This window comes from Synchiropus splendidus, chromosome 12 (assembly GCF_027744825.2).
Source record: "Synchiropus splendidus isolate RoL2022-P1 chromosome 12, RoL_Sspl_1.0, whole genome shotgun sequence".
Taxonomy (NCBI): domain Eukaryota; kingdom Metazoa; phylum Chordata; class Actinopteri; order Syngnathiformes; family Callionymidae; genus Synchiropus; species Synchiropus splendidus.
This window is the reverse complement of record NC_071345.1, coordinates 24,257,240-24,268,719: the sequence shown is the minus strand read 5'-3', so window position 1 is coordinate 24,268,719 and position 11,480 is coordinate 24,257,240. Positions and strand designations below refer to the sequence as shown.

General features: G+C 49.0%; 1 pseudogene; it reads left to right on the top strand.

Annotated features, from left to right (window-relative positions):
• The first annotated feature begins 8,251 nt into the window (after positions 1-8,251).
• Positions 8,252-10,942, top strand: LOC128767912 (uncharacterized; annotated as a pseudogene).
• The last annotated feature ends 538 nt before the right edge of the window (positions 10,943-11,480 follow it).

Here is an 11,480-nt window from a genome sequence, read left to right as displayed (position 1 = left end):
GCCGTCATATCCTTTTTGGATATTAACCGTGTGATGTTACCGCTGCAGAGGCTCTGCATGAAATATTCTCATGCCGTGCCCAAATCAGGAGAGAGCATCTGCAACTAGAGAGACAGCTGAAGGAGACGGAGCTGTGCCAGCGCTACTGCGAGGACGACAGAATGCACATCCAATATTTGTGTGCCAACGAAAATACTGGAAAGGCAGTTAACACATTTTCCATTATCCAAAAAGAACAGAATTCTACTTTTTAATGACACATGACTTTCCTCTGATTGGCTCACAATAAGATACTATTTATATTCTTTATATTGAGCCTTTGAATTGAACCATGGATTAATTTTGGGCAGTCAGTGAGTTTCAGTTTCCCGACCCATCCACGATCCGACCCACCACGCTGCAGGACCAGGAGAACAAGCGCAAGCAAAAGTGTGTTGCCTTGAGGATTTCACATTCTGCTGTGCGGTCGTGTGTGTGTGTGTGTGTGTGTGTGTGTGTGTGTGTGTGTGTGTGTGTGTGTGTGTGTGTGTGTGTGTGTGTGTGTGTGTGTGTGTGTGTGTGTGTGTGTGTGTTTGATTCAACGAACCGCCCTTTGCCCCACCAGAATGGTCAACATCTTGCTGCATACTTACACTCAGCGATTCACATCAGAGCATGATGCCGGGTCCCTGAGAGCAGTGGAGGAGCTGGAGCACCAGGAGCTGAAGAAAATGGTCCTGCACATGACAGAGGTGGCTGGCGCCGACCAGTGGGAGGAACGGGATGCTGACATGACATGTGACAGACCAAGGAACTTGGATGACAGTAGAGGAGGTGGGAGTGTCATGGATCTGGCACCGCTCCTATCTTTTTCTCGTCTCATGGACCACGAGAATTTGCCCTGCAGTGACTGTGCACTTATTTGGACATTTTGGTGTTGTGTTTTTGTTTTGCTAATCCACTGTCCATAGGTGCAAATGGCAAAGCAAAGAAAAGGTCATGTAGCAACAGCACTCCGTCGCCCAGAGGTATGGCGTGATGTTACTTCCGCTCGACTTACTGCCGAGCACGCCAGACAACAGCATGTCTTCACGTGGCGTCACTCTCCTCATCCTAAACGTCCCAAACACGCCTAGAAAACTTAAATGTCCAAGAAACCCTGAAATAGGGCCTTGCCTAGGGCCGCCTTCCTTGACAACACAACTTGGCCTTTTATTCCAGGATATTCTACCCTGGAGATTTTTTCAAGAAAAACAACATCATAGGAAGTTCTCACTGAGCTTTAGAGTGATGACACCTCGTGCTATTCCCATTTACAAGTTGGATGCGGTTGTCAAAAGAGCCACATCCGGCTCGCGAGCCATCGTTTCCTGATATCGAGTAAGAAACTGATGTTTCACTTGTTAGTTTGAAGAAAAATTCCAACTGAAACTTTTCAGTCAGAATGGTCGGCTATTAACCAGCGTTATACTTATTCAATCCCATTTCCGCCATCATAATGTATTAAGATTATACATATAATATATTACTTAAAATAAATGTTGAAAATAAAAAAATCCAATGGTGTTTTCTATTGAAATGGATGCTAACTTGTCCTTGACAATTCATGGAAAGAGATCAGATCGAGGGTCAGAGGTGAAATTTCAGTATAGATGAGCAGCTCTCATGGAAACAGCACAGTGTATTTGTGTTTTAAAACCATTTAATGCACAGCTGGATTCATATGATAAACGAAGATATTTAACCTATTTTGAAATTACTAAAAAAATCTTCCACAATGAATATGTATCAACATATACTTAAAGCTATATGTCAATGGAAGACAAAATCCATCAGAGTACCACGGTTGACTAAGAGTCATTTAACTACCTGTGCAGTTGAAGCCGTTCATCACACCATCTAGAACACCTTTGGCAGTATTCTCAAAATGATCTTGTTGTGTCGAGTACTCATCAAAAATATTGTCAAAAACAAACTTGAGGTCTTTGTTAGCCCTCTTGTTAATATTCCTGTTTCGGACTCTTTGTGTGCCAAAGCATGACTGGTACTCTTCTTTGGGGTCAAATACGAGCATGTGGTTATCGACGACCTGGATCACGTTCCGGCGTTTCTCATTTTCAGTGGCAGGCCTTACTCGTACCACCACCTTGACGTGGCTACACACGTCAGCTGCCATCATGTTCATAACTGCAATTCCAAAAAAACTATGATGATGATGAATGAAAGATCTGGAAAGTATTCACGATCATTTCTTTTTTCACAAAATGTTATGCAACTGCAATATTCCTATATTGCCAACAAATACAACTCACAATACCCCCATAATTAACAATAATGCGTACTAGTGGGATATAAATTGTTCAGTCGTACAATGTATCCCGTCAATGTGGCATCCCTAAATGGATGACCACAATCTGCCAAAAATGTAATATGTTATTTATGTTGATCATTTGGCTATTGTGTTCTCTTGGAGTTTTGCGAGTGTTTTTTTTTTTAATTACTGATATAAGACGGTGAAGCGGAACTATTATCTGGGGTCGGAGTTGCGAGGGGGACACAAAGTGTTACTGCGCTCTGGGAACACGTTTCATCAGACGCTACTTGGACTCCATACGAGACACCTGTTTATATCGTGTTGTCTTCTTTCATCTGCACACAGTATTTGCGACGGTTGACCGTCCTGGGACCCGTAACAAATCTTGGGGGCTCGTCCGGAATCTAGCGCCATCTCCTAACCAGAGGCGGTATTGCGGATCCATTCATCATACCTGGGAGCAAGACAAGACACTGCCAGAAAATTGCTGTGGTTGGAGCGGTGAGCTGTTGTGGGCTGTTGAGTTGTCATTGCTGAAGCTGTGACCCATTTCAAGAGTGGAAGAGTTGCTATGATGTCGCAGAACGAGAGGAAGAGCCTATTGTGGGACATTGGGAAAAGTCTTCTCACCCTCTCGGCACAGGAGCTGTTCCATATTGCCAAGGACGTCAGTACGGAGGTGGGACAGGACCAACCCGAACTCTCGTCGACTGATCATGAAGGGTGTTTGGACTTCATCAGTTCATATTTGCACAGTAAGCAATTACTTGACTTAGAAGATAGCGGGATGGTCAAATTGTTGATACTCAATGATACTATTGATGCCCTTAAGAGTGGAAGGAATGATTCTGAGACATCTTGTGTGACTCTTACTCAGAACCAAGGAAATGTTATTGTAAATGTAAATGCGAAGGAATCTCATATGATGCTGGCTACAGACAATACTATACCAACTAGCTTGACCATGTCCAGCATTCACAGTGGTGTTGCCGGAGCTAGTCCTGTCACAGTGGGTGTGCCTGATGGTACGAGTTGGTGAACATGATAAATAATTATGAGCAACTGGGACAGAGGTTGAGAGAGACTATTATGTCATCAGCACAGACTTGTGAGCCTGGCTTTAATGGGCCACAAACCCCATCTGCTCCTCAACCAGGGTGTGAGGGAAGCTTCTCCCTTCGAGACATGGCATACTTTCAAAGAAAAGAGTTCAAGATTCAAGGTGGTCAATTTGGAGACCATTCCTCTGATATTAGTTACAATAACATTTGTAAACAGATTGAGGAAGGAGTAAAAGAAGGGTTTTCTGATACAGAGAAACGTTCGCGGGGTACTGCGAATAGTGAAACCAGGGATTTTCAAAGACATGCTTATTGATAAGGATGACTTGACTGTAGTGGAGCTGAAGGGGTTCCTGCAAGCACACCTGAGGGAGGAAAACAGTACTGAATTATTTCAAGAGTTAATGTGTGCTAAACAAGAAGATGGTGAAGCGCCTCAACAATTTCTCTATAGAGTCATTGGGTTGAAACAGAGGGTCTTATTTACGTCCAAGTTGTCAGATGCAGGCATTAAATACACCGCTGCCACAGTTCAGGATGTGTTCCTACACACGGTTTATCAGGGTCTAGGAGCGAAACACAGCAGCCTACATTCTGAGTTGAAACCCCTCCTGACAAACTGTGATGTCAGTGATGAGGCAATTTTGCGCCTAGTAACACAGATCACCAGTGAAGAAAGTGAACGACAGAGGAGAATAGGGTCTTCTCGCAGTAACACAGCCAAGAGAGAGAGAGGTCGACTGCCAGACATGTCGTGAACGTAACAGACGGGACTGTAATCACTGCTTTGTGTGTGGAGAGGAGGGTCACAGAACCGTTGGTTGTCTCAAAAGGCAAAAGAACCAGGGAAACGAGAGCCGGACACTGCAACAGGGGAACCAGTGATCGGAAGTCAAGGAATGCCCCAGACGGATCACCATCAACCAGGATGTCAATCACCTCCTCCGCTAACTGACTCCTTTGTTGAGAAGCAAACCAAAAGCTATGAACAGCCTGACATGTCAATTTGTGCCAAGCGCAGAGCAGTTGCTAAACTGATTCAAAGAAAAGCTGTGTTGACCCATATACGTGCCCCCATGAGCAACTCACCATTGGAACTAATTTATATAGATTACCTACACCTTGAGAAGAGCAAGGGGGGTTATGAGTACATATTAGTCATAGTCGATCATTTCACAAGATTTGCACAAGCGTACCCGACGAAAAATAAGGCTGGTCGCACTGCAGCGGAAAGGATATACAAAAATTCCCCATTTTGGATTCCCTAACAAACTCCATCATGATCAGGGGCAGGAGTTTGAAAACGAGCTGTTTAGGACCCTGGGACAGCTGACTGGAGTGGGACATTCCCGAACATCTCCCTACCACCCACAAGGGAACCCTGCTGAGTGATTGAACCGAACGCTTATTCAGATGCTTCGTACATTGACAGACAAAGAGAAAGAATCATGGAAAGAACACCTTGCAAAGGTAGTACATGCATATAACTGTACGCGCCACGAAGCCACAGGTTACTCTCCACATTTTCTCTTATATCATTTGGATCTATTGTTTCAATTATCAGAAAAGACAGAAAATGAGACTCAAAACGGGTATGTTGAAAAATGGAAGAGAAGAATGACTGAAGCATACCATATTGCTAGCAAAAACAGTTTTGCTTCGAGTGCTAAGGGAAAGTCCTATTATGATCAGAAAATGAGAGGGGTTGTACTAAAACCAGGTGACAGAGTTTTAGTTAAGAATGTCGGAGAACGTGGAGGGCCTGGAAAACTGCGCTCTTATTGGGAAAAGACAATTTATATGGTGAAGAGAAAACTGACAGATAACCCAGTATATGTGATACAACCAGAGAATAATGCCTCAGGAAAAACCAAGACGCTGCACAGGAACTTGCTTTTACTAGTGAATGATCTTCCAATTGCAGTTCAGCCACCGACACAGCAAAGACATCACAAGCGAAAACATGGTGACAGAGAAACAGACTCTGTCATAACGCAAGTGGATAACGCTGACACATCTGAGTCAAATGATGAGAGACCAAGGGGATATTGGTTAAAGAGGTCAATAAGTGTACCTACTTCTATAACCCCTGTGTTATTCCAGACTTCAAATGGATTGAATCAACAGCGACATCAAGCAGGCAGGATAGGCCAAGTGGAGGAAAGATCCTGTCCAAGTTTAGGAGCCGCTGTAGGGGTACAACACCAAGCCAGACAATCCTATTTCAATCCAGATGCTCCGAAAGCGAGACTATTACCAGTTGAAATACAGTCAGAGTTAGATCTTGGAGAGTCTGAGCAAATGGAGTTTGATGAAAATGTTGGGCGAGGCAATGGTCAAAACGAGTTGGAAGGGGAAAACATTGGGAATGTGGTTGGAAAGGAGTTAGAAGTGTCATGCCCACAAGAAAGTGGTGGTACTTTAGACAACTGACAACTCACTGCGAAGGTCCACTAGAGAGAAAAGGCCGGCTGAGACATTCACCTAATCCCTCGCTTGGCACACCGATGTATCAGCCTTACCCCTCTGTAAATGCTGTTAGTGCTCATCTCAGCCCATACTGTGATCCCAGATTCCCACTGTCATACCATACATCATTCCCTTGCACACCACATACACTCTATTCTTACTTTCCATAGTCCCTTTGCTGAGTTAAGGGATGCCTAAAATACAGTTATTGTAGTTTGTGTCTTGTGTTGAGTCCAGTGTTTCCCTGAAGTTTAGATATTGTTTGTGTCGGGAGCCACTTTTGTTGTTGGGGCGTGTGTGGCACCCCTAAATGGATGACCACAATTAGCCAAAAATGTTATATGTTATTAATGTTGATCATTTGGCTGTTTAGTGTTCTTTTGGAGTTTTGTGAGTGTTTTTTTTTTTTTTATTACTGATGTGAGGTGAGGCGGAACTATTGTCTGGGGTCGGAGTTGCGAGGGGGACACAAAGTGTAACAGAGCTCTGGGAACACGTTTCATCAGACGCCACTTGGACTCCAGACGAGACACCTGTTGATATTGTGTTGTCTTCTTTCGTCTGCACGCAGTATTTGCTACGGTTGACCGTCCTGGGACCTGTAACATCAACATATAACAAAATTATTGCTGTATAAAAGTATGTCAAAGTAAATTCGCTCACTCACAGAAGTCAGTCCAACCGAGATGCTTCAACGACTGATGCAGAAACATCTCCATAATCACAAGGCGCTATTTCAAGGCGTTATTGTGTTCCGAAATTAAAATCGGACCATCCCTAATGTACCATCTGATGACTGGACCAGGTCGTGAACACTTGTTACTGACCGAAAACAGGCGATGCAAATCACGTTTCAAATCAAGTGGATTTTCTTTGTTGATGCTGACACGGCTTAAATTCAAGATCAAATCATTTAAAAGTCTTCTCTGAACTGAGTGTTTTGCAGTTTAGCGCTGTATATAGAGCCTGGTAACGACTGGAGCTAAGGTTAACTAGCGTGAGCTGCTAACGGCTACCGGGTGCGTCGTGTTCTGATCTTCGTTTAGTCATTTGATGTCATAACTTACCCCTCAGTGAGATATAATGAAACGCTGCTTCAGCAAGTAGTACTGTTCATCAAAACTCTTCACTTACACTCGCTTTGTGAGTAGAGCAGCACTGTGCAACACAACCAGCGGCAATGGGAAGTGACGGGTCCTGAGACAGCGATGCGTCGGCGTGTGTGCCGAGCTCACAGATCTGAGACCGTCACGTGACTGTGCCGACTCGGAACTGTGTTTCTAAGGAAGCGCACCTGTCAACAGGATGTAACTGCTGAAACAGTCGAATCTCACAGTTCTATGTGATTGTCTTTGTGGATCTACGGGGCAGCTCCAAGGGAAACGCAAGCTGTCTGCCGTGCACGACCATTTTGATCTCCTGTCGGAAAATAATGTAGTTCTATTTCATATGTGCTCCGCCCTCTAACGGACTTCGCTATTGGTTAATCCACATCGAGGCAATGGCCTCGGCCTGAGACTTCGATTGATTGGCTCTCCGCCCAGGAAGGCAAAACCCACCATGTATTACTCTCCCCTGCTCCCGCCACTCTGATCCTTTTGGAACTCAGCCTGTGACTACAACCATCGGGTTAACATGGAGCGTTCCTGTTCGTCCTGCGCTGATTCTCTCGGTGAGTCCGACAAGCATGACTCCTGCGTCGTCTGCTTGGGGCCTGAACACCTGAGACTGCTGGACTCGTGTCCCGCCTGCGTGGCTCTTCCAGGAGAGGAGCGGCACAGGCGGGCGGGTCTAGCATGCTGGAAGGGAGTCGACCAGGAGTCGGCCTCTCTTCCAGCTACTCAGCCTCCTCAGTCCGCTCCTAAACCACCTCCAGCGAAGATGGTTTGGGCGGACGTTACAGAGGAGGGTGAGTGTCCTTTTTAAGAGGAGGAGGTCCACCTCAAGATTTTGCCCAACAACGACGACGACTTGGGGGTGGTGGATGAGGGCGAGAGTACTCCAGCGGGGCCTAGCCAGAGCAGGTACCCGATGGACGAAATGCCCCAATTATTCCGTGAGGCAGCGGAGACACTAGGAGTGTCCCTCCCTGTCCAGGCGGAACCAGAAGAAGACGACTTCTCAGTACCTTTGTACGCAAAGGTTGTGAAGAAGGCATCCAGACTCTCAGCCACGGTCCCTAAAATGACCAGGCTTTGGGCCCACTCGGCTAAACACCGCCTTGATCGTCAATGGCGCCGCCTAGGGGATATGCCGTGTATTCACTGTGGAAGGCGTCGATCCCACCAGGGGGCTGCCACCTCTAGGGGACACGCTTGGGTTTTGTCTGGCACCCAACTCTTCTCTCTGGACTGGCGGTAAGCAATGGCACCCAGAGGAGAAAGACCGTACTACCGCCACCTTCCTGGACCGAGCTTATGCATGCGGTATGCACGTTCGGACCCTGGCGAACGACATGGCCTTCGTGGCAGCTTCCATGGACAGGCTGTTGTTCGAGAAGGAATCCATTTCAGGGGACGAGCTCCGGAGGATCCAGGCCTCTACGGCGGCCTTTCAGAAGATGCCGCGTCTCGTGCAACGTCTCGGGTCTCATGGAGCTGATGGAGACGCAGAAGTCGTCGGCCAAGGTTCGTGTTCGCTAGCTAAAAAGGCTAGGCTAACACTAGCTTCCTCGGCCACCGGCCATCGTTCACCGCCCGTGTCAAGTCGGCCTGGTTCGAACTCTTCAAACGCACAGGTGAGTGCTGGCCGGCTTAAGGGACTTAGTTTCCCAGCGGCCTCTGAAGCTGTCGTCTCTGGCAGCAATGTTGCACCGCCTGCCTCTGGGAGGTCCTGTCGATGTTCTCCAAGCGCTTGGGTGAGTGTCGTCACTGGAGGCCATTTTGCTTCGTCTGAGTCAAATGAACCCAGTGCGGCTGCACCGAGCGTCACCGTGTCGAGCAGTGGACTACATCTCCCGGTTCCCATGCTGATGACGAAATTCACGACCCACGGTGTCTTCAGCGAACCCGGACGGCGGCACCCGGCCCTTTCGGAGGGTGCCCCCCGCACATACCAGATGAGGTGGGCGGGCATTTTCTGTCTCTGGCTCAACCCCTTACAGACTTTCACTCTGTGTGGGTGGATTTGTGCGGCCCCCTCGCCCCTTGGTTAAACAGATCATTAAGCAGGGGCTACGCACTCCAGTTCTGTCGCCGTCCCCCCGAGTTCACGGGAGTCCGTCTCACGTCTCCTCGCTCCCCAGCAGAGCGTCTGTGTCTGGAGCAGGAGGTGGAGTCGCTCCTTCGGAAACGAGCTCTCTCTGGTGCCTCAGGAGGACCGCGAGAGAGGGTTCTACTCTGTGTACTTTCTGGTCCCCAAGAGATCGGGAGGTCTCAGACCAATTCTGCATCTGCGACGGCTGAATGCCTTCATCTCCTCGCGCTCGTTCAGGATGCCGACAATAAAGCAACTGCTCGAGTGTGTCAGGCCAGGGGACTGGATGACCTCCGTGGATCTGATGGATGCGTACTTCCACGATCCCATCCTACAGCGCCACAGGCGCTACCTGAGGTTTACAGTGGGGGACAACTGTTACCAGTTCGACCAGCTGCCCTTCGGGTACTCCACGGCTCTTCTTTGAAGGTGGTGGATGCTGCGTTGGAGCCGCTCAGATCTGTGGAAATAAGAATCCTGACATATCTGGATGACTGCCTCATTCTAGCGGCTTCGGAGAACAAAGCACGACGTCACACGGAGATGGTGCTGCGGCACATCACACGTCTGGGCTTTGCGGTCAACCTCCAGAAGAGTGTGCTGCAGCCCAGCACTTGCACTCAGTATCTGGGGTTGCTTCTCGACTCTCGGTCCATGATAGCGCGGCTGTCAGATGAGAGGTTGTCGAGACTTCTCCATGCTGTGACGGTGGCGAGAAGTGCCAGAGACTGAGAGTGAGCGAGGTGATGACCTTATTAGGTCTCATGTCGGCGGCTCACTCGGTAGTCAAACTGGGTCTTTTGCACATGAGACGCCTTCAACGTTGGTTCGCGCGTCTCAGGCTCGACCCAGTCAGGGACAGATCGAAGTTTGTGGTCCTTCCGGCCCAAGTTCATCTGGATCTGATCTTTTCGGCCTCCAGCAGTCGTCTCCACGCTGTACATAAACCTGTTGGAGTTGTTAGCGATGGAGAAAGTGCTGGAACACTTTGCGCCGCGTCTGGAAGGTCATCACGTGATGGTCAGGTCAGACAACTCCAAGGACGGTTACCTACATCAACCGCCAGGGGGGAGTGAGAGCTCCCTCTTTGCACAGAGTGGCAGCTTACATTCTTCTGTGGGCGGCCTCTCATCTTTTATCTCTGAGAGCGCGTCACGTTCCAGGTGTGCTGAACGTGGACACAGACAGAATGTCCAGAGGAGGCGTGTCAGCGGAAGAGTGGGGTCTCGCGCCACACATGACAGAGGCGGTCTGGGCTCGCTTTGCGGCTCCGGTCGCGGACTTGTTCGCATCAAGGATGAACTACAAAGGCCCTCTGTGGTTCTCCTTCAGGGCGTCGGACAACCCCACCCTGGGGGTGGATGCTCTGGCGCACGCGACGTGGCCGCAGGGACTTCTGTATGCGTTTCCTCCACTGAGACTGTTGATGCCGTGCCTTCTTCGTGTGAGGACGCAGAAGTTGACGGTGATCACGGTGGTCCCCGACAGTCCCGGCACCAGGTGGTTTCCAGACCTGGTCAGCTTGGTGGCGGGTCCACCCTGGACGATTCCAGACTCTCACGGTTTTCTGGTGCAGGATCAGGGCCGGCTTTGGTTCCGTCCTGTCCTGGGTCGACCTCTCAAGGTCTGGTTGCTGAAAGGGTGAGACTGCTGGACATTGGGCTGTCGGACGCAGTCATCCAGATGGTGCAGAGCGCCAGCGACTAACAAACTTTACACTTCCAAGTGGCGGGTGTTTGCTAGCTGGTGCGCAGCGAGACAGCTTTCGCCGTCTGCTTGCTCTGTGGCGGAGATCTTGTCCTTCATGCAGGAGCTGTTGGACAAGGGCCGGGCGGCGTCTACACTCAATGTGTTTGCGGCCGCCATTTCGGCTGGGCACCAAGGTTTTGACCGGGTCTCCGTGAGGAGTCACCCGGTCATTTAGAGATTTCTGCTTGGCGCTCGGCGCATTAGGCCTCCTGTGAGGAACCTAATTCCGCCCTGGAGTTTGCAGGTGGTTCTAGAAGGGCTCTGGAGACCTCCGTTCGAACCACTGGCTGCCGCTTCGCTGGACATTTTGTCCTTGAAGATGGCTCTTCTTCTGGCCTTAGCTTCAGCTAAGAGAGTGGGCGATCTGAAAGCCTTGTCTGTGAGCCCACGGTGTATGTCTTTTGGTGAGGGTTTGACCTCTGTGACCCTTCATCCAAACCCGGCTTTTAGACCGAAGGTCATCACGGCTTCGTATCGGTCTCAAATCATGATGTTGAGGGCCTTTTATTCCCCACCTCATCAGTCTGATCAGGAGGCTAGGATGCACCGGTTGTGCCCAGTGCGGGCCCTAGCTTGCTACGTGGACAGGACAAAGGACTTTCGTCTGACCGATAGTCTGTTTGTCTGCTATGGAGGGAACCTGGGAGGCAAAGCTGTCACATCGCAGCCCCTTGCCCACTGGGTGTGTATGGCCATGTCTGCTGCATACAAAG